The 22,832-nt window shown below is 41.5% G+C and overlaps 1 protein-coding gene and 1 long non-coding RNA gene across 4 annotated transcripts in view; one reads left to right on the forward strand and one right to left on the reverse strand.

Annotated features, from left to right (window-relative positions):
- Positions 1-22,832, reverse strand: part of ARHGAP15 (Rho GTPase activating protein 15) — a 541,978-nt gene that overhangs the window by 63,549 nt on the left and 455,597 nt on the right. The window lies entirely within an intron of this gene.
- LOC144583346 (uncharacterized) lies at positions 1,006-22,782 on the forward strand. Its single transcript, XR_013537089.1, has 3 exons — positions 1,006-1,056; positions 12,623-12,708; positions 20,714-22,782. It is a non-coding gene; the product is annotated as an uncharacterized LOC144583346 (long non-coding RNA).

Raw genomic sequence — 22,832 nt, forward strand, 5'->3', positions numbered from 1 at the left:
ATTAAGAAAAAGAAAATCAAGAATTGGCTGGAGGGAAGGCCTGAATGAACAACCATGCTTTTAATTGGTTTTAAAAAAGGCCCAGCGTAGAGACTGGGAATCTATAGGACAACTCAGGATTTTAGTTACAATAAATGTATTTACTTTAACAGAATCAGGACTAGACATACCTAAGGTACTGGTTACTACCTGAGAATTAAGAAGGGGGTCTTGTCATGCACTGTGAAAATCCCATCATGCTCCCCTTCTCTGGCAATAGCTGTAGCAATCGGTGAGGCATGTTATTTCCACCACGCAGCAGGATCGCCATGCTTGCCTTTATTCGTGTAGGCCAAATCATGCCTGAAGAGAGTTTAGTAGTGGGGCAGCCCTTATGCCTCCCATTAAGAATCTCCCCATCCACTCTGATAGGACAGGTTCCTTGCTGCTAAAAAGGAATGTAAGCATGTTACTTCAAATATAGAGATGTGTTATCTATACCTTCATGTGAAAACACTGGCCACTTTAGTGTGAAGATCCTCCATATCAGGAGTTACAAATGCAACAGAAAGAAATATGACAAACTGAACATAGAAATGGCTTCTAGGTATAACTAGGAAAATTCAGGTTTGATAGAAGGTGGAGAGGGGCTTCTAACTGCTTCTTGAATCACACACCCTTCTCTACTATCTTCCTTTTTTCCATCCACTGCCATGCCCAAACTAACACAGATCCCCAATATTTCTCTAAATAACGACAACAGCCCAATGAAAGTGGTCATGTGCTTTACTTTTTTTAAAAAAGTCCTCTACTGAGAAAGCCTTTTGTTTAGACCACTGTCCGGCTGGAGGCCAGTTTAAAGATAAAGATAAAGAACCAGAACTAGGGAGAGCAGCCCATGAAATTTCCCATGAATGGTTAGCACCAGGACAACAGACTGAGCAAGTACACAAAACCTCCCTATTTTGATGAAGTATTTTTTTAAAAAAACTTGCAGTCATTATTTCTAACTTTTCCTGTATTCCAGCTCACTTGGAACCTTCACTACTTGACCCCTGGAGGATGCAAAAAGCAGAGGTAGGCATTTTATTTTTCTGGCCATACCAAGCCTTCCAAGCAACAACTGTGGCTTTGGTGGCTCCTGGAAGCTCCATCTGCTTTATAACGAATCAGCAACACTGGATGGCTTATAGGAGGTAGGTTCTAAACTGCAGAGCTGGCAAAGCTAATTACTCTCTGGTGTGTCAATTTAGGACAGATATACTGAGCCCTAGGGTAACAGTAAGGTAAAGGCAAAGGTAAAGGTTTCCCTTGACAATTTGTCCAGTCTTGTCTGACTCTAGGGGGCGATGCTCATCTCCGTTTCCAACCCACAGAGCTAGCGTTTGTCTGAAGACAATCTTTCGTGGTCACGTGGCCAGCGTGACTAGACACGGACCGCCATTACCCTCCCACCGTGGTGGTACCTATTTATCTACTCGCATTTTGCATTTTGCATGCTTTCGAACTGCTAGGTTGGCAGGAGCTGGGACAAGCGGCGGGGGCTCACTCCATCGCATGGATTCGATCTTACGACTGCAGGTCTTCTGACCTTGCAGCACAGAGGTCCATCTACCATGCCTGACTTTACTTCTTTGGGTTATACTTAGTTATTGGTAATGAGGCTGGAAAGAGAAAATGTTGTGTTCATGGGGTTTTAACATAGTAAGTGCTCTCACTGTTCTGCTGAGTATTTCTCCATCACAATTTTCTTGTGAAGTGTTGAAGAAGTTGATTTGTTATGTCATACGTAGTCAATGGAAAAAAATATATACAAATCTGACTGTCCCTGTTCCAGAGCCATTCCGATATGATCTGTCAATGTAGTCACTCCCTCAATTAGGCACCTCAAGGAAGAATTTTAGATTCCTTAATTTAAGAGAAAGTAAGACAAGGAGCAAGGCTGGTGCAAAATGTCTGCACAAAACTAGCATCCTTTTCCTCTGAGGAGCAAAACACACACCCATACCCAGCTACCACTGAATGATAGTTTATTATTAAAGGAGAGAGAAGATGATCTCATTCCTGCCAAAGGTGATATTTTTCCCTTGTAGATCTTACTGCAATTCATTACATACTATTTCCACACTAGTTTTATTCTTCCCCTCTGGCTCCAGTTTGCAATGTGTGCCATTCCTATGTAGGTGTGTTAAGGAATCCATCAGACAAGGCCATGACTCTGGCCACTACAAGTTGACTCACCAAATCCCTACTAATTCAGTGGGCCTGCTCCAGTTGCAACTTACTACTGGATTTCAGCCAGACAGGTCCAAGGAAAGAGAAGAAGAATACACTTGCATTGAAGATAGATGAATACAAATACTATAGATGAATGCATGGCTCCAATAGTGGAGTGGGAGAAACAGATGGGCAGGCCAGTAGCACCAATGAGGGCCTGGTTAGGAAGAGGTGTACTGTAACATAGCTTGTGAGACCCACTGGGGACGTGTGTGAAGCTTGGCATCACAGAACAAAACAGAGCACACCATCTGTATCCTGAGACACTGCCTTCTTGGAAACCAAATGCCACAAAATGCACTGAGGTAGTTCAACATGCTAATTCTTGATGGTTCAAATAAAAGTGGAATGATGAACAATGATTCTTTGCCAAACATCAACCAAAGCAAGGGACATTGTATGTGTTTCCCAACTACAGTACCCCCAAAGACTTTGTAAGGCTGAAGCACAATAAACACCCCTCCTGCTTTACTCCAGAGGCACACTTTCTCCCTGATGCTGTATGTCTAACCTTTCAAAGGCCATGCAATAAAGCAGGAATGACAGGCAATTTGCACAAGTTGCATTAGTTGCATTAGAGCAGTGGTTCTTAGCCTTTGTTACTCGGATGTTTTTGAACTGCAACTCCCAGAAACCCTAGCCAGCACAGTTGGTGATGAAGGCTTCTGGGAGTTGCAGTCCAAAACTCCTGAGTAACCCAAGGTTAAGAACCAGTGCATTAGAGCACTGTTTTGTGCAAATTTGCTTGACACAAAAATAATCTTCCCTGTTCCTGGCTTCTTCTCTTGATGAGATTGCAATAAAATACCTTATCATCATACGGATCAAAGAGAATAATGTCACACTTCCTTCTCCCTGACTGTGAGGATGAGACAAAGATTTACATCTCTTGTGTGGATGATCAGATGTTAACATGATCAAATACATCTTCCTTAGACATATTTCTGCAACAGCTTTGAAATAATCATTTATACAATTTGTTAGAGAAGTAGAATTCACCCTTTTCTGAACTTCTGCTTATGAAAATATTGTGAATCCTTTTCCATGGGTAATCCAGATAGTGGTAAATGACTTAAACACACATAAATATTTCCATGCCGGCACATCAGGCAACAAGACAGCAACCACAAGATGCAAGTGATTAATTATGTCATACACTGAAAGCCATTTGGGAAGAAACTCTTGGAGGTTAAGGCGTTCTTGCAGAAGTATTTGTAGGAAAATGGCAAGAAACCAATACCCTCGTAAGAATCATCACCTGCTTGCAGATGAATCACAATACATAAAAGGCTAAGCTGATTGGATAAATTATTCACGTGGAATAACTCGCCCATCACCAAATTCAGCAAGCCCAGATAATTCACAAGCAGTAAAAGCCATAAATGGCTTTCAGTGGATAACCTGACCAGCTCCATCGGAAAGTTTTCACTATGAACTGAAAAACAGGCATTTATGCAGTACCTCAGTGAACAACTCAGGAGAACATGCTTTATTTTGCAGGATAGCAAAAACGTTTTTCGCTTTCCTCCAGATGTCTCTTTTTTCCTTCCAGAAGTTACAGAGCATTGGACAAGCAATAACAGATGATGAACACATGCATAACTACAAATGGGCAAGCTGATTGTTTTCAGAATTGGTATAAACATTTGCTCTTGGATTGAGATTTAGCCCATAGCAAATCTTTACATTTGTGTTATAAACCTCTGACAAAAAAGAGTTTACAATGGAAGTGCTGACAGAGAGGAAACATGGTTACGGTCAGAAAAGCAAATGGAGAAAAGTATCATTTCCTGGTTCCATATGGAGAGCCCATCAGTGGCTCCCATGCACAGTATAGTCAAATATACAAGTTGGGGTGTGTGTGATGCTGATTGCTGCAGCAGCAAATTCCACCTAAGAGTCACACATTTTGGCAGAAGAAGCATCCACACCCACCTGCCATTCTGCTTCCACCCCACATCTTCACTTGAAAATGAAAGAATAACTGTCTTTCTGGCAGATGGGCTTCTATAGTAGGAAGAGTGGAAATGGCTCTATTAGTCACAAGGAAACATGCATTCAAGAAGTGAATGGAGAAATAAGTTAGTAAAGCAAAGCAAAGCTGTGTGTGTAACTGATGGCCCCTGGGCAGCATCCCAGAGGCCACAAGATATAAGGGAACCCTCCTGCTGTCCTGCAACTGCTACAGGTCGGATTGGAAGTGGAGAACGTATCAGGATGGGCTGAGGAAGATCCAAAGCCCTCTTGTTCCTTCACTAGCATTCAGCAGTCTGCCTACCACCACTGCAAATAAATGCATGGATTGTTCTCTGATGAATAAAAGACAAGAGACTCTGTAAAGTATGGGACATAGAAAGGGAAAAATACAAGGAGGCAACAGGTGGTGAACATATCAGAGATCATAGCTCTATTCAGATGTTTCATCCGAAACTGTGGAAGGATGGGGAGGCCAATCCTATCCCACAGCCCCTCCCTATCCAGAATTATTTAGATCTTCATAAGATGAATGTGAAGATCGAAAGCAGAACCTATAGTAAATGCATTTGGATGAAAACTTTTACAGGCTGTGCATAATGACCTGAGGGCTTGGTTAGATGGCTCAGTCGGATCAGGCTGGTTTAGGATAAATCTGATATGCCATGTGGTGCCATCCTTGCATCCACATGGCTTATAACCTCAAGGAGTCCTATTTGGACCACCTCCCTATAGAAAAGAAGAACAATCCCCGTCCTTCATCTGGGAGGAAGCTTTCAATTCTTTAATTTTTTTTGAAAGGCATAGTGCATTACACTGCCCTATTAGGATTTAAAAAACACCCTTTGCTTCCTTCTTTTGCCCCTCCATAGATGAGAAGAGGAAGTTTTTAATTTCCCATATCTTGAATCTAAGCGGTAGTACAAAAAGGGGGGATTTTTTCTAACTCTGTGGAGAATATCACCAAAAATGTGTGCAGAGCTGTGCAACTGTACAAAGAGATGAGATGGTGGGAGTGAGGCCAACAAGAATGTCCTCACTCTCCCTACCACACAATTTCTAGAATGCTTCATTTTAAATTACTAAGCAAGGGTCCTCTGTCATCTCAACAGCCACAGAACATCCAATACAGCTAGGACGGCCAGCCTATAATCCACATGTATACTCCAGTTACTAGGTAATTTCTCATGGCCCACCTGGGCTAGCCAGAATAGAACCAACACATGCCGTATGTCTTTCATGTTGCTTTGGTTTGAGGGACCCCACTGTCCAGTTTCATTAATATATGGAAAGATGCCATGGGAAACATCTGCCATGTTGCTTCTGACTTCGACAGAGCTCCTTCTTAGACAAAATGAGTGCACACCCCAGAGGTTTCTGCTCTTTCCCTCCCAATATGTATGGAATACATTTCTGACTTATGCCTTGAGTTGTAAAGCTGGAGGACTTAAATAAGTAGCTTCATACCTGAATTAGGCTGGCCAAGCCAGAAACAAGACAAGAAAGACACATTTGCTCCTTGTAATCTGGATGATCCACTGATAAAGCAACCATTACATCAGAGGCCACTGATTCCTTCCCCTTTTTTCCAGTGACCCATTTCCAAATTAAGTATGTGCTCTTTTAATCTTTTCCTAGCTGGAACAAGCCATCTGTCTTGAGTACACTGGATACTTGGGTCCAAACTATATATTTAGTCATTAGAAAGCGAAATCACATTATTGTTCCAGACATGTATCTCTCACAGTGTTTTGTCTCAGAGAAATCAGGCTCAAAAGTGCTTGTGTGTCCCAAAGATCAATCACAAACAGAACAGGCTAATCTGCAAACTATGGAAGGTTCCTATTGCGATGATCAGATGCTTTTAGGACTTCAGAGATTCCCTCTACCAATGACAAGCTCCCTTTAATGTACAGTTTAACCCTCATAGAGGTCCCCTAGATATGTTTCCTATACCACTGTTCTCATAAAGTGTGCCTACTGAACTTTTAACAGGCCATAAGCAATGGAGGTTCATTAGTATGGGGGGGATATAGTTCAGAACAGACAAAATTATAGATTACAGGAAGGAGCAGGAAGCTTTCTTTAGAGGGCCATAGTTTGCTACATTCTGCAACCAGATTACAAACCTCTGAGGTTTGTAACTGTGATAAACTGAAAAACAACACAAGTAGCTGCAAAGAGAAAACAAATGGCTATGAAGAAAAGATACTGAATAAATAGAGTTTAGAAATGATGGCCAAAGGGATCACTGGAATTAGAGGATGTACGGTAGTGCAAAGATGAAGGAGAAGGAATGACTATTTAGCACAATAAAGAAGATATTAACTAGAAGGACTGCTGATATAAGATAAAGAACTGGGGAAATTTAGGATGAACTACAGGGGAAAAATTGTGGCACCGAGAACAATTAGAATGAAGATGGAAGGGAGCAGCAAGCCTAGTGACATACCACATACACCATCAACAGTACAAAGAACCAAGGCTGTGTAGAAAGATCACATTGACTTGTAGCACAATTAACACAATTATATCATTGCAACAGTGCACACCAGTTGAATTTGACTCCACTTGAACAGCTGAGAGCTATACTGAAAACAAATCAATTGAACCCAGCTAATTAGAATATAACAAGTAGTTTGAAATTATGCAAAGCTTAAAGTCTTTTAACTCATTCATAATTCTGATTGTAAATTAGTAAGTGTATGTCAGTAACTTCATATGCCTGCTGCAATAAATACAGAGAGCAGGATATGTTTTGTCAATAGGCACCCTTCATGAAAACTGGATACACCAGTAGGAAATAATAAGGTTGTTTAATGGCTAATTAATTAATTCAAGCTTCAAGATAAGATCTCAAGATCCTGCTGACCCTGCATGCTAATCAGATGATTGATTAATTGCGGCAATCTTAATAATTATAGGTTATAAATAGAAAACATGTAATGATATTCTGCACTTTTCATTCCCAACAGCTTATCTATTCTCCATATATTGAGCCCTGGGCATAATTTATTCCTTTGTCATAAGTAATCCTGAAGTTCTCTCTGAAATGATTGGGCTGATGACACATTTTACCCACTCCATCAATAATATTCAGGCACAGTCCAGTCAAAGTTAAGCAGTTTAAGTTCTATTGATTTCAGTGGGGGAGTCACCCACATGCTTGATTCTTTCCCTCTAAAATCAATGGTACTTAGAAATCTTAACTTCATCACACCTTCTGGTTGGTAGTCTCACCATCCTATCGGGTGGTAAGAACGGAATCGTAGTCAAAGTATTTGCAAAACATTCCATTTTGTTTTAAATAGACTTCACAAACTTCATAACGGCTTCTTGCTTCAGTAGAGCCTTTCCCACCTTGCTGACCTCCTGACATCTGCAATACAGCTCTTCCAATCCCATTTAACATGGCCAATGGTGAGATCAGGAGAGATGATGTCCAGAACATCTGGAGAGCCCTAAATTAGGGGAGGCTGCTCCAGATACTGTACATATTTTAATCGAAACACCTGTCACTGCATATCTTGTAGAAGGTATTTGCTTGTTCCTATGAAGGAGACCTCGTGTCAGTCCCCTTGTCATGGTCGGACCATGTAACCTTGCAATGGGACTCCCCCCCTGCAGGGAGCAGGGACCTATTTTAATGGTCCGCCCTCCAAGGTTACTGGATCCCATGAGATTCCAAGATAGCATGAGAGGGATCCCAGTGGCACTGTCTGGCGCTCCTGTTGAAGCTCTGGTGGAGGGCTGGTTCTCCGCCGCTACTAGGGCTGTTGACACAATCGCACCCAAATGTCCTCTCAGGAGCAGAGCTCGGCCAGGACCCTGGTATACCCAGGATCTACGAGCAATGAAGCGAATAAGGAGATGGCTAGAGTGTGTGTGGAGAAGGAAACCGACGGATTACAACAAAATCGCTGTCAGGATCGCAACTAACCATTACCTGGCCAAGGTAAAGGCTGCCAGAAGATCTTACATCGCTGACCGGATAAGCGATGCTTCTAATCAGCAGGCGGAACTGTTCCGTATAGTTCGCGATCTATCCGGAATTGGTCTGGGTGAGGGGCCTCCCACTAGCATCTCACCTGACCAATTTGCAGCGTTTTTAAATCAAAAGTGGAGGCCATCTGCTGTGACCTTTCTCCTTTTTTAAATACAATGGATCGAGCAGAGATATCCAGCGCTCCGCCTTGCCCGGATATTCTCGAATCCTTTCAGCCTGTGACGCCAGATTTGGTGGACAAGGCGCTTGATCGCTCTCAGGCCTCCACCTCTTCTCTCGACCCTTGGCCCGCCTGGCTAATCAAAGCAGCCAGGCCCATAACAACTGAATGGGCCACTGCAATAATTAATGGGTCTCTCCAGGAGGGCAAGGTTCCCCTTGCCCTCAAGGAGACACTGATTAGGCCCATTAGGAAGAAACCAAATTTGGCGATGGACGACATGGGAAATTATAGGCCCGTCGCCAACGTTTCTTTCCTCAGCAAGGTGGTCGAGAGGGTGTTGGCAGATCAGCTCCAGGCGCTCTTGGACGAAACCAATGCTCTGGACCCATTCCAGTCGGGCTTCAGGCCGCGCTATGGTACAGAAACGGCACTGGTCGCACTGATGGATGACCTGTTGAGGGAGGCCGATGGGGGCAATATGTCCTTGTTGGTCCTCCTTGACATCTCAGCACCCTTTGATACCATTGACCACGGTATTCTCCTGGGGAGGCTCTCTGAGTTAGGAATCGGTGGCCTAGCGCTTGCTTGGCTCCGTTCCTTCTTGGAGGACCGGCCCCAAAGAGTACAGCTTGGAGAGAGGGTCTCGACCCCGTGGAGCCTCAATTGTGGGGTCCCACAGGGGTCGATCATCTCTCCAATGCTGTTTAACATCTATATGAGGCCGCTGGGAGGGGTCATCAGGGGGTGTGGAGCCTCATGTCACCAGTACGCTGACAACACACAGCTCTACATTTCATCTACCTCAGTGGATGCCGTTCCGTCCCTTCAGCGCTGCCTGGAGACTGTACTGGAATGGATGCAGTCGAATGGGTTGAGGCTGAACCCGGACAAGACGGAGGTCCTGAGGGTGGGCGGTCCTCCCGTCAGCGGTATAGGTAACTCCCTTTCTTTTGGGGGGACGACCCTTGCCACAAAGAATGAGGTCCGCAGCTTGGGGGTACATCTGGACCCAGCCCTTACCATGGAAACCCAGGTGGCGTAAGTGGTCCGCTCCGCCTATTCTCATCTATGGCGGATTGCGCAGCTGCGTCCATATCTTGATCGGGGGACCCTCACTACTCTAGTACATGCGCTTGTAATCTCGAGACTAGACCATTGTAACGCTCTCTACGTGGGGCTGCCTTTGAGGCTGATGCAGAAACTTCAGATGGTCCAGAATGTGGCAGCCAGGCTACTTAGTGGGGTGAGAAAACACCAGCATATCTCCCCCACTTTGGCTGCTCTACACTGGTTGCCCATCTGTTTCCGCGTCAACTTCAAAGTGCTAATGATCACTTATAAAGCCCTAAACGGTTTGGGACCTCAATATTTGCCAGACCGTCTTCTCCCACCCAGATCTACCCGAATCACCTGTCATCGCCAGCAGGGACAGCTGAGGGGTCTGACGCCGAGAGAGGCTCGGAAGGAAAAAACTAGAAACCAGGCCTTCTCGGCAGTGGCCCCTCAGCTGTGGAATGCCCTTCCAACAGAAATTCGGCTGGCACCCTCACTGGGTGTTTTTAAAAAACAGTTAAAAACTTGGCTATTTAAGCAGGCCTTCCCTCCAGTCAGCTAAGTCTTTTATTTTTTTTTCTCATCTTATTCCATTTTGCTAACCTTTTCTTAATCTAATTGTATTAATTAGTATACTAATTGTATTTTAAGATTATTTATATTTTATATTGTATTTTTTATGCTGTAAGCCGCCCCGAGTAGACATGGTCTAGAGGGGCGGGGTATAAATAAATAAATAAATAAATAAATAAATAAATAAATAAATAAATAAATAAATAAATAAATAAATAAATAAATAAATAAATAATCAGCTCTGGACTACAACAGCAACCCATGTAAGAAGTGATCTGAATGGGGGTGGGGGAAATAATTAGCCTAGGTATTTTTTGTTTTTCTTGTCTTTTCCAGATCTACATGGAGATTGATAAGCTTAGGCTTCCTCCTTCTCTTTCTGAATAATTCCTAATTCTTATTCCTCCTCCTTAGGAGTAGGCAGATAATGGCTGCCAGCACACCTGCAAATATGAAAGACAGCTTTTGAAGCTTCTGTACCCAAGTGTCAAAACCTTTTGCTCTTCTCTTTAAAATGGTTAATAAGTAATATAGTTAATAGCATGCGTTCCTTTCCCCCCATTACTATCACTGCTTTTCAGAATGATTATTCCTACTCAGTAGTTAAAAGCTCATCTCCAGACTGTTTCACTCTCCAAGTAAAAAAATAACAAATAATCCTAACAGTTAAAGACATTCCATCTTGCAAGAACTTCCAGAGCATTTGGTGAACTGTCCTTATGTTGTTCAAAAATTTTACCCATATGTACAATTCACTAACCATGTTTCTATAAAAGTATTAGCAATAATTTCCATAGATTAAGAACTTGACTCTTCCCAGTGTGGTGTAGTGGACAGAGAGACAGACTAGGACTCTGGAGACTAGAGTTCATTTCCCTGCTCACTCATGGAATCTCACTGGCCGAGTGGAACTGGTAAAACCACTCCTTAAGTATCTCACTTGCCTTGAAAGCCCTCTTAATGTCACTGTAAGTTCAGACTTGCTGACACATATTAAAGAGGAGTGCAGAACATTAAACTTTACTCCAAGTTCTTCAAAAAGTTTCTGATTGGCCGCAGACAAAAACAGGATGCCTAGCTAACCAGACCTTTGATCTGAGCCATCAAGGCAGTACTTACATTCCTTTTCAACACAGAAACACAGCAGAGATTCTCATTGTTAAAATGTCTATAAACATGGCTGTAGATAGAATTAAGAACAATGAAGGGAGTGCTCTGGCCCCATCCCCATTGTCTCCACCTTCCTTAACATGGAGGACCTCCAAAACCACATGCAAGAGACACCACAGATAGCAGAGGCTCTCCCTCTTCAGATTCACCACTTCTGATAGGTGGCAAATTTGCAATACCAGAAACAGAGAAGGCAGGGATAGTATCAATGATGACAGATACTGTAGATAAAGTCCAAATAGAGGTCTAGTCTCAAGCCAGATGAAAGATCAGAAGCCATGCATTGGGTTATCTTGTCTATTAAAAGAGGTAATGAAGGAAATAATGCTTCTCTGACAACATTGCCTATGTTGGGAAAGTGGACATTTCAGAGTAGTAAGAAAAAAGGAAGCATACTTTGCTCATAGTTCAGGGTTTCTGGGGGTAATGGAAAGGTCTCTTCTCCATGGGGTGTTAATATGACACAGATTATGCTCATTGATCCAAATCACTTTAAACCAATAGAATATAAAAAAATAACTTTGAAAGTGGAATAACATGATGCAAACATATATAAATCTGCATGCAAAATAAGTATCTTTTCAATTGTTTAGCATTTCTACCTTGGTTTCTTAATTTATGTAATGACTACTGGCGATGTTCAATTAAAATCAAGGGGTGGGAAGAAAGCCCTCATATAGAGGTTACCAATTCAGCATCCTACTCGAATGAAGGAGAGCCAGTGTAGCATGATGGACAGGGAGTTGTAAGCCTCAGAAGACTCATGTTCAAGTCCCTGCTCAGCCATGGAAACTATTCCTTGAACAGCTGACACATTTTGAAAACCCTATTGGAATTGCTGTAAGTGAGAAGTAACTTGACATCACAAAGCAACAACTGCAATGAAAATTTCTCCCACTTGGGTTCATTTTTGTCACAGCCTACAACCTACTCTCTGTTACCACAGCAGAAGCTGATAACTAGACAAAGAAGTTGCAAGTGTTTCTTATCAAGAAACACAACTCTCCCATTACTTCCAGAATTGGTTACAAATCACAGGCAGCCACTGAAGAGGAAGTAGGATGCTTGGTTTTAGAATGGAGACTGCAACATGTTGTCCAACGGTCCTAAGCCCTTTAAAGGGTGTTGCATCAGTGCCACGGTGTTTGTGGATCACATCTGTATGTTATTGCAAATTCCAACTAGTGAGTGAAAGAACTTTTGCAGTCTTGAAAGGGTTACCGGACTTTGTACTTTAGCAGCTTGCCTGCCTCAAAGTTATGGCACTGAAGGAGACAACAGTGAAACTGTACTATAAAAGTAAATTACTATCATGAATATTAAGCAACAAGAATATAATAAACATGACTGCTTACATGATTCTGATTTATTGATACTGATTTGCTTGTAAATTATCACACAAAGTACTCATTTAAATTTCTTTTTAGGAACATGTGCAGAATAAAATGGTGGACAGTTCCTGCGGGCTTTGACATCTGCCACTTAATTCGTTGCTAAACACCCTTGGGCTATGGTATGTTGTTGGCTCCTTTTCATTCCTCAGGGGGTGTGTGCAAAATGTTACTTTGCATTGGATTCTGTGGTCAATTAAAAAAGTCAGGGGTGGTTTGAACGAATTCACCTCACATTCCTTCACCCTGATACTCAGCACCTGGTACATGAGGGATCAAGTCTGCACTCTCACAAGACAATGGTGAAAAATGTCACCTTCTAGATGCTGTCAAACTGCTACTCCCTTCAGTTTCAACCAATAGAAGGCAATCTTGTAAGTGCGTGGTCCTTTCTTGGTGCAAATGTTGAATCTTTAATCCTTGAAAAGTCTTAATTCATTTCAGTGAAAAATACTCATTTAAACTAGAGACATGCAGTATCTTTAGAGAAAAGCTGGGGGTATTTGTACCTGGTGTTTTTTTAAAGCAATAATAAGATGGTATAAAACATCTCCAGTCATGTATGAAATGGGCTGGTTACCCCAAAAGATCACACAAGTTTACTCCGGTTATACTGGGATGAGGAAAGTAGCACAAAGAGGAAGTGCCATAGGAGAAGGAGATTGGCAGCTGAATCATCAGGGAAACTCCAGAGCTATCCTAGGTTGTCCAACTGCTGAGGTCCTGGGGAAGACTCAGAGTGAGGACACCACAATCTGCTTATGTCCCCACAGCCAGGCTGGAGGGAGGGCGCCATATTACTTTTAGACTTGGTTTTGTTTCTGGAATTTTCCTCTCTTTTTATATTAGTTTGCTTATAGTTTTGACTATGGTAACAAGACTTAGTTTATCTATGGATGAATGTGTTCTTTCTTGTGTTGGCTTTGACTGGATAGATCATGATAGCATTAGGAGCCTCTCCATACCTTTTGTTTCAATTGTTTTTCCTTCTTCTTTTCCTCTTGTTGATGTACTAGAAAGAAACACTAATGCCTGCTGCTCCTGTAGTCTTTTGTCAAAAGTAAGAGTTTCCTAATTTTTTTTTCAAATTCAATCAGCTTTTCTGTTAGTATTAGATCTTTGATGCATTTTGTCACTACAGGGAGCAAAATCTTTTTGGTGTCTTGCTTGGACATATTTCTGAAAGTCATTATCAATATTATTTTTTTAAAAAAATGATTTTATGGGGTGCAGAGAGGTGCCCTAAAAATGAAACATTCTTTTAAAATGTACCTCAGAAATTTCTAAGAAAAGTGAAAGTACAATTGAAAAGTGTTCTGTGAAGATAGATTGTACTGCAAAACCAAAACACCTCACCAAAACACAAGGCAGAAGTAGCTCATTCTGTTTTCTAGTTTTCATGAGAAAGAGTAAACCACAGAAAGATGGTGACATGTGAAACAGAGAGAAAAAAGGAGGGGAAAGCAAAGTGCATTTTAAAATGCTTCTTGGGTTTGGTTTTACCTATAGTTAATTTACAAAGGGATACCACAAATAGATTTGGAAACTTGTGTTAAGCAAATGAGAATAACAATATACTTTACAATAGAAGTTTTACAGAACAGTGTAAAAGGAGAAAGAGATGAATGTCATATTAAGATGTTTGTTTAATGATAAACAAGTAGAGAAGAGGAAAAAAAAGTATTTGTTTTATAAAACTTTAGCCTCATAAATAATTGTGTTGAAAATATATTAAATATTATATATTCTGTACTATCAATAAATGCAATATGCATTTGCATGGTAATGTATTGACAAGTATATTGCATTATAATGGCCAGAACTGCTCAAGGGAGGGGGAAATTGAACTCAATCCCTGAGATGACCACACCTTTAGAAAGCCAGGTCCTGAACTCTCCAGGGTCCGAGGTTGCCAGATCCAGTGGCCTTCAATATCTCAGCTGCCCAGAGACTGGGAAGTCCAAGCTTTGGCAAGATTTTCTTTTGACTGCTGATGTAGAACAAGTGATATAAATATAGGGAGAGACCACACATTGTTATGGAAGGGAATAGAGAAAGAGACACATGCTAAGTTTTCATGGAGAGCGACAGAGGTCGGAACTGGTGCAAGGCAAATGTCTTTAGGATAGCAGAAAGATAACAGTGTGGCACTGACAGCCAGCAATGTAGTTTACATAAAGCTGAATGAGAATTTTCTCTCTCTCTCTCTCTCTGTGTGTGTGTGTGTGTGTTAAAATCATGCTTAAAGTTAAATAATGTTTTTTAACTTTGTATATTTTTATTTACATACTTTCATTGAAAGTTATAATCCTTTTTGCTTTTCATAATTTTATTCCTAAGAATTTTGAAATATTCTAGAGCTATATTCTCTGCCTTTCTGGGCTATGAGCTCCTGTGCATTTTTGTATTTTGTGTTTTTGATTCAAATATGACTGAAGTTCTTGTCTGGATTTTGTATAGCTAGAAGCTTACAGTTCAGATGCATTTTCTGACTTAAGTATTTGCTTAAAACTTAAGTTCCATTTTCATTGTTTTTAAATATTTAAGTCTACTTTTCCCCCTCACAGCTGTTAAGATTGTGCATTATATTTCTTGACTTGCTATTTTAAAGTATGGAACTAAGAGAAGATGTAAATAAATAGAACTTGTAGAAAATTTAAAAAATATATAGCTGTCTGGAATTATTGCAATAAAAGGAAGTCTTATAATGAGATATCTAGATGAGTTTGAAAATGTTTGTTACTGATTGTCTGGTTTAATTCTGGGATTAACCCTTAGACTTCTGTTCTTTACCTGGGAGGTCTATAAATCTCTGTAGAATTCATGGGGGAATCAGGTATCCTTATTCTGATACTAGGTTACAACTATATAGCATGTTTATCACTAGATTATCTGGCAATCACTGCTGACACCTTGCTGTTCAGAGGGAATGGCAAATACCGTATTTTTCCATGTATAAAACAACATTTTTTCCTAAAATAACTAGAGAAAAATTGAGTGTTGTTTTATACACAGAAGGAAGCAGTCACATGCACGCTTGGGTGCCTCTTGCCGCTGCCGATTCCGCTGCCCAATTGCCTCTTCCAGAGCTCATGGCTTGTCCCCTCTGGTGGCCCTGAGGTGGCAGCAGCAGCAGGAGGAGGAGGCAGAGGGGAAGGAGCAGTCACATGTGCTCGGGCACCTCTTACTGCTGCCTTCCCTGCCCACCCGATCACCACCTCCAGTGGGACTGATGGGCTCAGTTCACATTGCCGCCTTGTCCCCTCCGGTGATGGAGGTAGGAGGAGGCAGAGGTGGAGGCAAAGAGGCACTCATGTGCACTTGGGCACCTCTTCCTGCTGCCGCTGCCAGATCACCTCCTCCCATGATCCCCTTAGGGCAGGAGACAAGGCAGTGATGTGAACTGGAGGTGAGCCCCGGCAGACGCACTGGAGGAGTTAATCAGGCGGGCAACAGGAGATGGAGGTGGAGGAACAGTTGCCCATTAACTGCTCCTCTGCCTCCATCAAGGGTCAAAATTAGGGTGTTGTTCTATACATTGGGAGGTCATATACATGGTAAAATACGGTAATTTCTTTCTGGGTACACAATGGAGAGAATTTTTCCCCACACTTGAAAAATCGCATCACTATCTGAACTGTAAGCACACTGAAGCCTCTATTTAAGGTCCACCACATTCTCAGCACCAATGGTACTCTGCAGTACCCATCCATTTATTTCCCCCCATTTGCAGTTTGTTTCTTTAAAACACCAATCCATTAATGTGCAAATATGTACATGAATCTGAGAACAAATTGGTCCAGACAACCTCCAAAACAGAGCATGTCAGTCCTGATCTGCTCTAGAAATGCTTCCGTATCCCTAATTTAAGTGAGCTTCTTTAACTGCAATCTCTGTGTCTGGAAATTCTCAAGAAGATGTGCTGAGTATCCAGACCATACAAATAGGTGAAGGAGTATAGTAGAAGGACTTCCTTATGCTAGTAATTCAGACACCCAGTAAAATACTGTAGCATCACAGATTTGTTTCCAGATTTCTTTCCCACTGATTTCTGCTTCTTTGGTTCTAAAAACAAATAGCGGCACCAAGCCATCTCTTGTGGACACTCAAAATATGCATTCTCTATGGTGCTGGACCTGTTTTGAATGCAAGATTCAGCACCTAGGATAGCTCTTGTAAAATTTAGAGTAGAGGTGGGCACAAAGCACCGGTTTGGCTGTTTATGTCGGTTTGTCTTTTGGCTGAAGCGGGGCTTGGAGCTTCTCAGCCCCATCTACTTTGGTGGGCAGCCACTCAGAGGCCGTGCCCTGGCTTCCCTGGCTTGCCTCCTCTGGGCGCGGCCTCTGAGTGGGCACCTGTCAGAGGAGGTGGGGCTGGGAAGCTCCTGTCACGTTCATGCCTGTCCCTTGGTTGTTTCATCAAGCAAAGGCACAGCTGCCACCAGTTGATTACATCAACATTGTTTATTATTAATGATAGATGTCCAGGCAATGTGTTTTTTAAAAGAACCAAATAGAAGTTGTTTATTATTACAGGTGGTGAAGGTACAATCAATGTCGTTGACTCTTAACAAAACATCCTACTTCATCCATTCTTTTTCTCTCTCTACTCCAAAGTCCAAATTTCAAAACCTCCTGTCTCCCCCTCCTGCAGAGGCTCTTGTATCTGGTGACTCCACCTCTCCAGCACTCTCACTGGTACATGCAAATAGCCTATTAATATTTGTGACCTGGGTGGACGCCACAGCTCCGAACACCTGTTTGGCAAAAAAACAAACTAGCACAAACTGCCAAACTGATGGTTTATGCCCACCTCTAGTTCAGAGTAAAACCTGGAGTAAATTCACCATGCCTGTGCAATTGGAGCCACCACCTTCCATTGGTGGATTGCAGGGTAATGTAGGACTGCCCTCCTCTCATTATATTTGCCTCCATCACTTTGCTGCCTCTGTGCCACTTCAGCGATGGTGTAGAAGCAGGCTGAGGCCATGCATTTTCTTCTTTGATTTTGTTTTCTTTGCATTGCAATGTCATGTGGATTATGAGGCACATGACTGATAGTTCTGAGCAGAGCAGGTGAGAGAATTTCTTCTTGAGTGTGTGTGATGCTTCAACTGTGCTCTTAATTCTGCAGATCAGGGCACTTATTTCCATCACTCTCTCTCATTCTCTCTCTCTCAACATATGCGGTGCATGTTGTGTGTATCTTTCGTGGCTTTGTAAAGCTGCTATCAGGGTCGGAAATTCAGCTTCTGACACAGTGGAACAAATCCAGCAGCAAAACCTCCTAAAGGCGGTTCATGCTTGTTCTGTTAAATAGTGCTCACTTTGAGTCAAGAGGTTTCATTACTACGTTTCCAAACCTCTTGGCAATCAGGGTGGGTGGGATGGTGGATTTTCCAAAGCTTAATCACCATCATGCATTTTGCATCAGAGCTTTGGCAGCAAAAGCTTTGGATCAGTGATGGCGAAGGGTTAAAACAATAGGATCTCTGATGTAAATACGAATCTTATGAGTGCATCTATATGTCTTTAGCTTTAGAGGTATCTGTCCAATAGAATTGGAGTAAAGTGCCAGAGTTACTAACTAATAGTGATGGCAGGCATGAAATACTGTCAGTGTTAAAAAGCTTCACTATGTGTATCCTAGATAGGATATTCTGTTATCTAAATTAATGGATACGTCATCTGAAAAAAAAGATTCTCCTCCCCCTGCTGCTGCTTTTAAAAGTGTTACATCTTGCTTTGTGTCGTATATGTAGATATCAGTTTGTGCCATGCGCTGCAAAACCAAGCCTGAGATGATTTTGGAGCTATCTGGCTCAAAGTCACTTTCCTTTTGCCTCTTCTCTGCCTTCAACCCCTCCGCCGCACAACATCCATTCTAAACACCACCCCAAACCTAAAGAAAAGACCAAGTACACACATCTCTTGGTTCAGTTTCCATCACCACAGATTTTTCTATTTCCAGAGGGATCATCTTTCACTCTGGAATTTGCATCCATGGAGTTGATCAGGTTTTCCTTGCAGATGATGGTTTCCAGTCAATGTACAAGAGAAAAAGGAAGGATGAGCAAGTTGCTCAGGTGGCGCGTGATCCATGGTGCTGGGACAGGTGCAGATAACCATTACAGGGAGAGAAATGAAGATGCAAACTGAAGATGAGCAAAGGGAGCAAGGGCTGCTCTGTAAATGGCACTCAGTATATCCAATGGATAGATCCGCACAAGCGTGTATAAACCTGCTCAATAGGCAGGACTTTGCTGCACCCTCCTTTTTTGTTTATTAAAAGAAAGGGAAGGAAGCTTGCCTCTTTTGCCTTCAGTGATTTTTCCTGTCTCAGAAGCTCTCTGCATAGATACTAGAGATGCTTTCTTCCAACGTTTATTTAATTATTTTTGCTCAGCAGCATCTGTAGCGTTTTTCCATGCTGGGCACAAGGCAGAATCATCCCATCCTTCGTTTGCCCAGCCATAGCACATTCAGAAGGACCCACAGCTATTGCTCTTTGCAAAACATCTGTCTTTGTCTACAGTAATAATAATTCTCATTTCCCTAAACACAAGGAAGTTTCATGTGAACCCTCAGAAAGATGTGGAAAGTGAAAGCTCTCGCTCAACCAGACTCTCTTCATAAGACATGGTTATGGATTTTGGATCAGATTTTAAGCTAATATGTACTTTTGCAGGAAAGCATCCCTTATTGTCCAGCTTGGTTATGTACCGGCAAGCAGAGTCCAGCAGACAGACAAATAAAGAAGTGCAGCCGCCAATTCAAAATTAAGGATACTGCCTGTAAGATTCCGAAGTGGAGGTGGGCAATTTAAACATAGCCTGCTAAGTCCAGTACAACCCAGGCCAGAAAACCATGGATACATGGTCTAGTTTGCAAGATCACACCCTCCCAGTTATCCTCTTGCTTTTGAAATCTACATGTTGAATAATGGACAGCCACTGCTACATGGACATACGGAATAGGTCTCAAGGGCATGAAATATTCTCAAGTTCTAATAATGCAATTTAAGCAGTGCTGGGGGTGTTTTGGGAACTGTGGTTAAAAGAAAACAAAACGAAAAATTCCCGGCTGTGGTGATTCATATCCTCATGTTTTGCGCATATTTGGCATCTGATGCCCTGAGGAAATATGGAACATATCGGCATGAGCCAGGGAGCAGGATGATTACACAAAAGGGCATAAAGGTTGTGTGTCTTTTGTCTATCTGATTGTAGAATCTTACAGGCTAAAACCTTGATCCCAAACATGGCTGTTCTAAGAGATTTAGAAGCAGCCGTCTATATTCCTTAGGCTTTTTAGCTCATTCATGTTGTATTTAACTAGCCAGGATGTCTGGCGTTTCTTCTCCCTCCTGTTTCTGACATATGAAAGGTGGTGTAAGACATCTTTCTAGAATATAAACTGAGTCATTTTCTTTCTTAATGGCATACAACATCCCATGCCAGTTGTTACCTCTGGTACAGCCCTGCTTCTATTTCTGTGTGCTTATAACACTCCTTATATCTAACAGCCACTTACTAAAAGTTCAGGCAATTCTTGGATGCTAAATTTGAAAATCTGGTTTCTTTGTCACCACCTTGCCATTGGATTGTTCTAATAAACTCTACAGACAATTACTATTATTACAACAAATGTGGATACAAATTATGCATTTGGCACAGTACTTTTCAAGTCATATCCTGAAGAACCCCAGAACCTCATTGTGAGTTCATACAGCAGACAATGTATCCTGAAATATAGCTTAACCCTCATTTATTTGATTTTATTCACTTTATGCAGAGGCATGGTGAGGTCCAACAAGCCTAGCTAGTTCCATATGCAAATTAAGTCTGTAACCTAGAGCATTTAGTAAGATCCCCTGCAATGCACTATGCACGGGGTCCTTAGTAGTCAATGTAATGAAAAATAGAGTCCAGTAAAGGCAAATTTGAAAAAAAAATTGCTCCCAGAATTGTGATGCATCTGCATTCAACCCATGTTGACTTAAAGCACGTTACTCCTTCATTTCCTCTTAACATGTAGGCTTGGCTCTTTCAGATTCATAGATGACAGGAAGCAGCATAGTTTCAGTTCAACTTGAACAGAGTAACAGTTGCTTTTATTTTTCACACAGGGCTCTCTGTTTCCTGTTATTGCTCCAAAGAGATAGAAGTGGCACCCTCTGCTGCCATGGAAGAGGAACAGCCCATCTTAAAAATTCCAACGAACCCTACATTCTTGGGCAATCAACACATGTACTCAAGTATTTCCCCAGCTTGCTTTTTGTCAGGACCTGATGCTCACTATAAGCTTTCTCTTCTAATTCTGGCATTTCATAGATGGCATACAGTACTGGAAGGAGAATTTCACCACCCTGATGCATGAGGATGGGATCTTGTCCTACTCTACAACAGTTACTGAAAGAACATAAAAACATGCCTTCCTGTGTCTTCAGACACTAAGATGGTCATTCATTCATTCATTCATTCATTCATTCATTCATTCATTCATTCATTCATTCATTCATTCATGTATATTTTGTCTTTTCCCCCTCCAGTCACAGTGGCTTACAAAGTAGGAAAGGCACAGAAACAGCAAGCAATAAAACAACAAATAAAATAAGCAAACAAACACACAGAATAAAAACAACAGTCAGTAAAGAAAACTAAGCAACAACAGAGTCTATTTTGCCCCAGGAAGTATCTGTTCCCCAGGGAGGGTCTCATAACAAACAGGAAGAGAATACATACAAAAGCCTAGAAGGGAACATTTATTTATCCATGTAGATAATACACTTAAGATAGTTATGCTTTCCCCACCCCCTCCATCAGAGAAACTGTAAAACGTTTTTGAGCATAATTACTGTATTTCTTCTTATTTTAAAGTCAGTTTACTAGGGTCAGGATATCTAAGTCAGATTTATACAGGATTATGCAGAACTGATATTTAAGATAGGCAGAGGCAAGATTATTTACATTGTTTTGTTTGTTTTTATGATTCTTGAAAAATCATGTTTGGTTTTCAATGATTATGGCACTTGTAGTAAACATATTTGTGGTGTTTCACCACAATTGTTCTTGGACCATATAGATATGGACTCAACAAATATATCATTTTAATATTTTCCTGGACCTTCTTTTGCTTTATATAAAACCAGGGTTGGGTAGTATCAAAGAATTAAAATATCATTTAAAATACAAGTCTTTAAGTTCTCCCTTACTCTTCATCAGTTGTGGCAAGTAAAACTCAGGAGTGGGAGAGAACCACTGTTTGTAAAATTCTTATGTTTTCATATACACCTTATTGGAAGTCGCCCAGAGTGGTCGACCAGACCAGATGGGCAGGATATAAATCAAACAAATTAACTAGAAAAGTTTAAAAGTTATCATGGCCAGCTGCTGAAGTTACAGAATCTGAAGTTGCATTAAAGGTCTAAAATGCAGGCTACAAAACAAGAATTTGTTTTGAGACCTGGCAGATTGCTAGAATCTCCAGGTCTGTAGCATCATACTCCCTGAGATTTCAGTGGGGGAAATGAGAGATGATTATAATTTATTTCATAAAGGTTTGAAAAATAAGGTGCAGAAAATTTGCCATTGTCTTTCCTGAGCACATAGATGAAATAACAGCCAACTCAATCCTGGATAAATCTCCTTTTCCCAAAGAGCTTCACTGGCAGCTATAAAATGCTATTTATATTTCCAGGTGATTTGGAGATTCAGTTTTCTGTGTCTGCTCTCTATGGAAAGAACTTATCACAGTCCTGGAGCAACATAAAGGGAAAAAGCTCTAGCTTCTGACAATCTGGCCAGTTTTGCTACTTATTGTGTTGGCTTGCTTCACAAGCTGAGATGCTGACCTTCTGAATCTGTAGTGGCGCTCAGATGGCATTAGTCACAGTCTTTTTTATTATGCATATTTCATATTCAAATCTGTAACAAGATGGTTGTGGATCAAGACCACAACTATTCCCTGTAATGAAATCAAAGCTGTCTTGAAAAATAAGAGCAGATGAAGAGCGAAGTGAAAAAAATTATTAAAATCTATGAAAATAACTAACAAAAAATTGGAAGCAAATGGGGGAAAACCCTGAAAAGACACACACACACACACACACACACACACACACACACACACACACACACACACACACACACACACACACACACACACACAAATGCAGTGAAAATGGAGAAAAAGAAATACTACAAGGTGCTGATTGCAGGAAATCCCAACTTTCACTTAGGTGGCAA

The sequence above is a fragment of the Pogona vitticeps genome, chromosome 1 (assembly GCF_051106095.1).
Source record: "Pogona vitticeps strain Pit_001003342236 chromosome 1, PviZW2.1, whole genome shotgun sequence".
NCBI classification, from domain to species: Eukaryota; Metazoa; Chordata; class Lepidosauria; order Squamata; family Agamidae; genus Pogona; species Pogona vitticeps.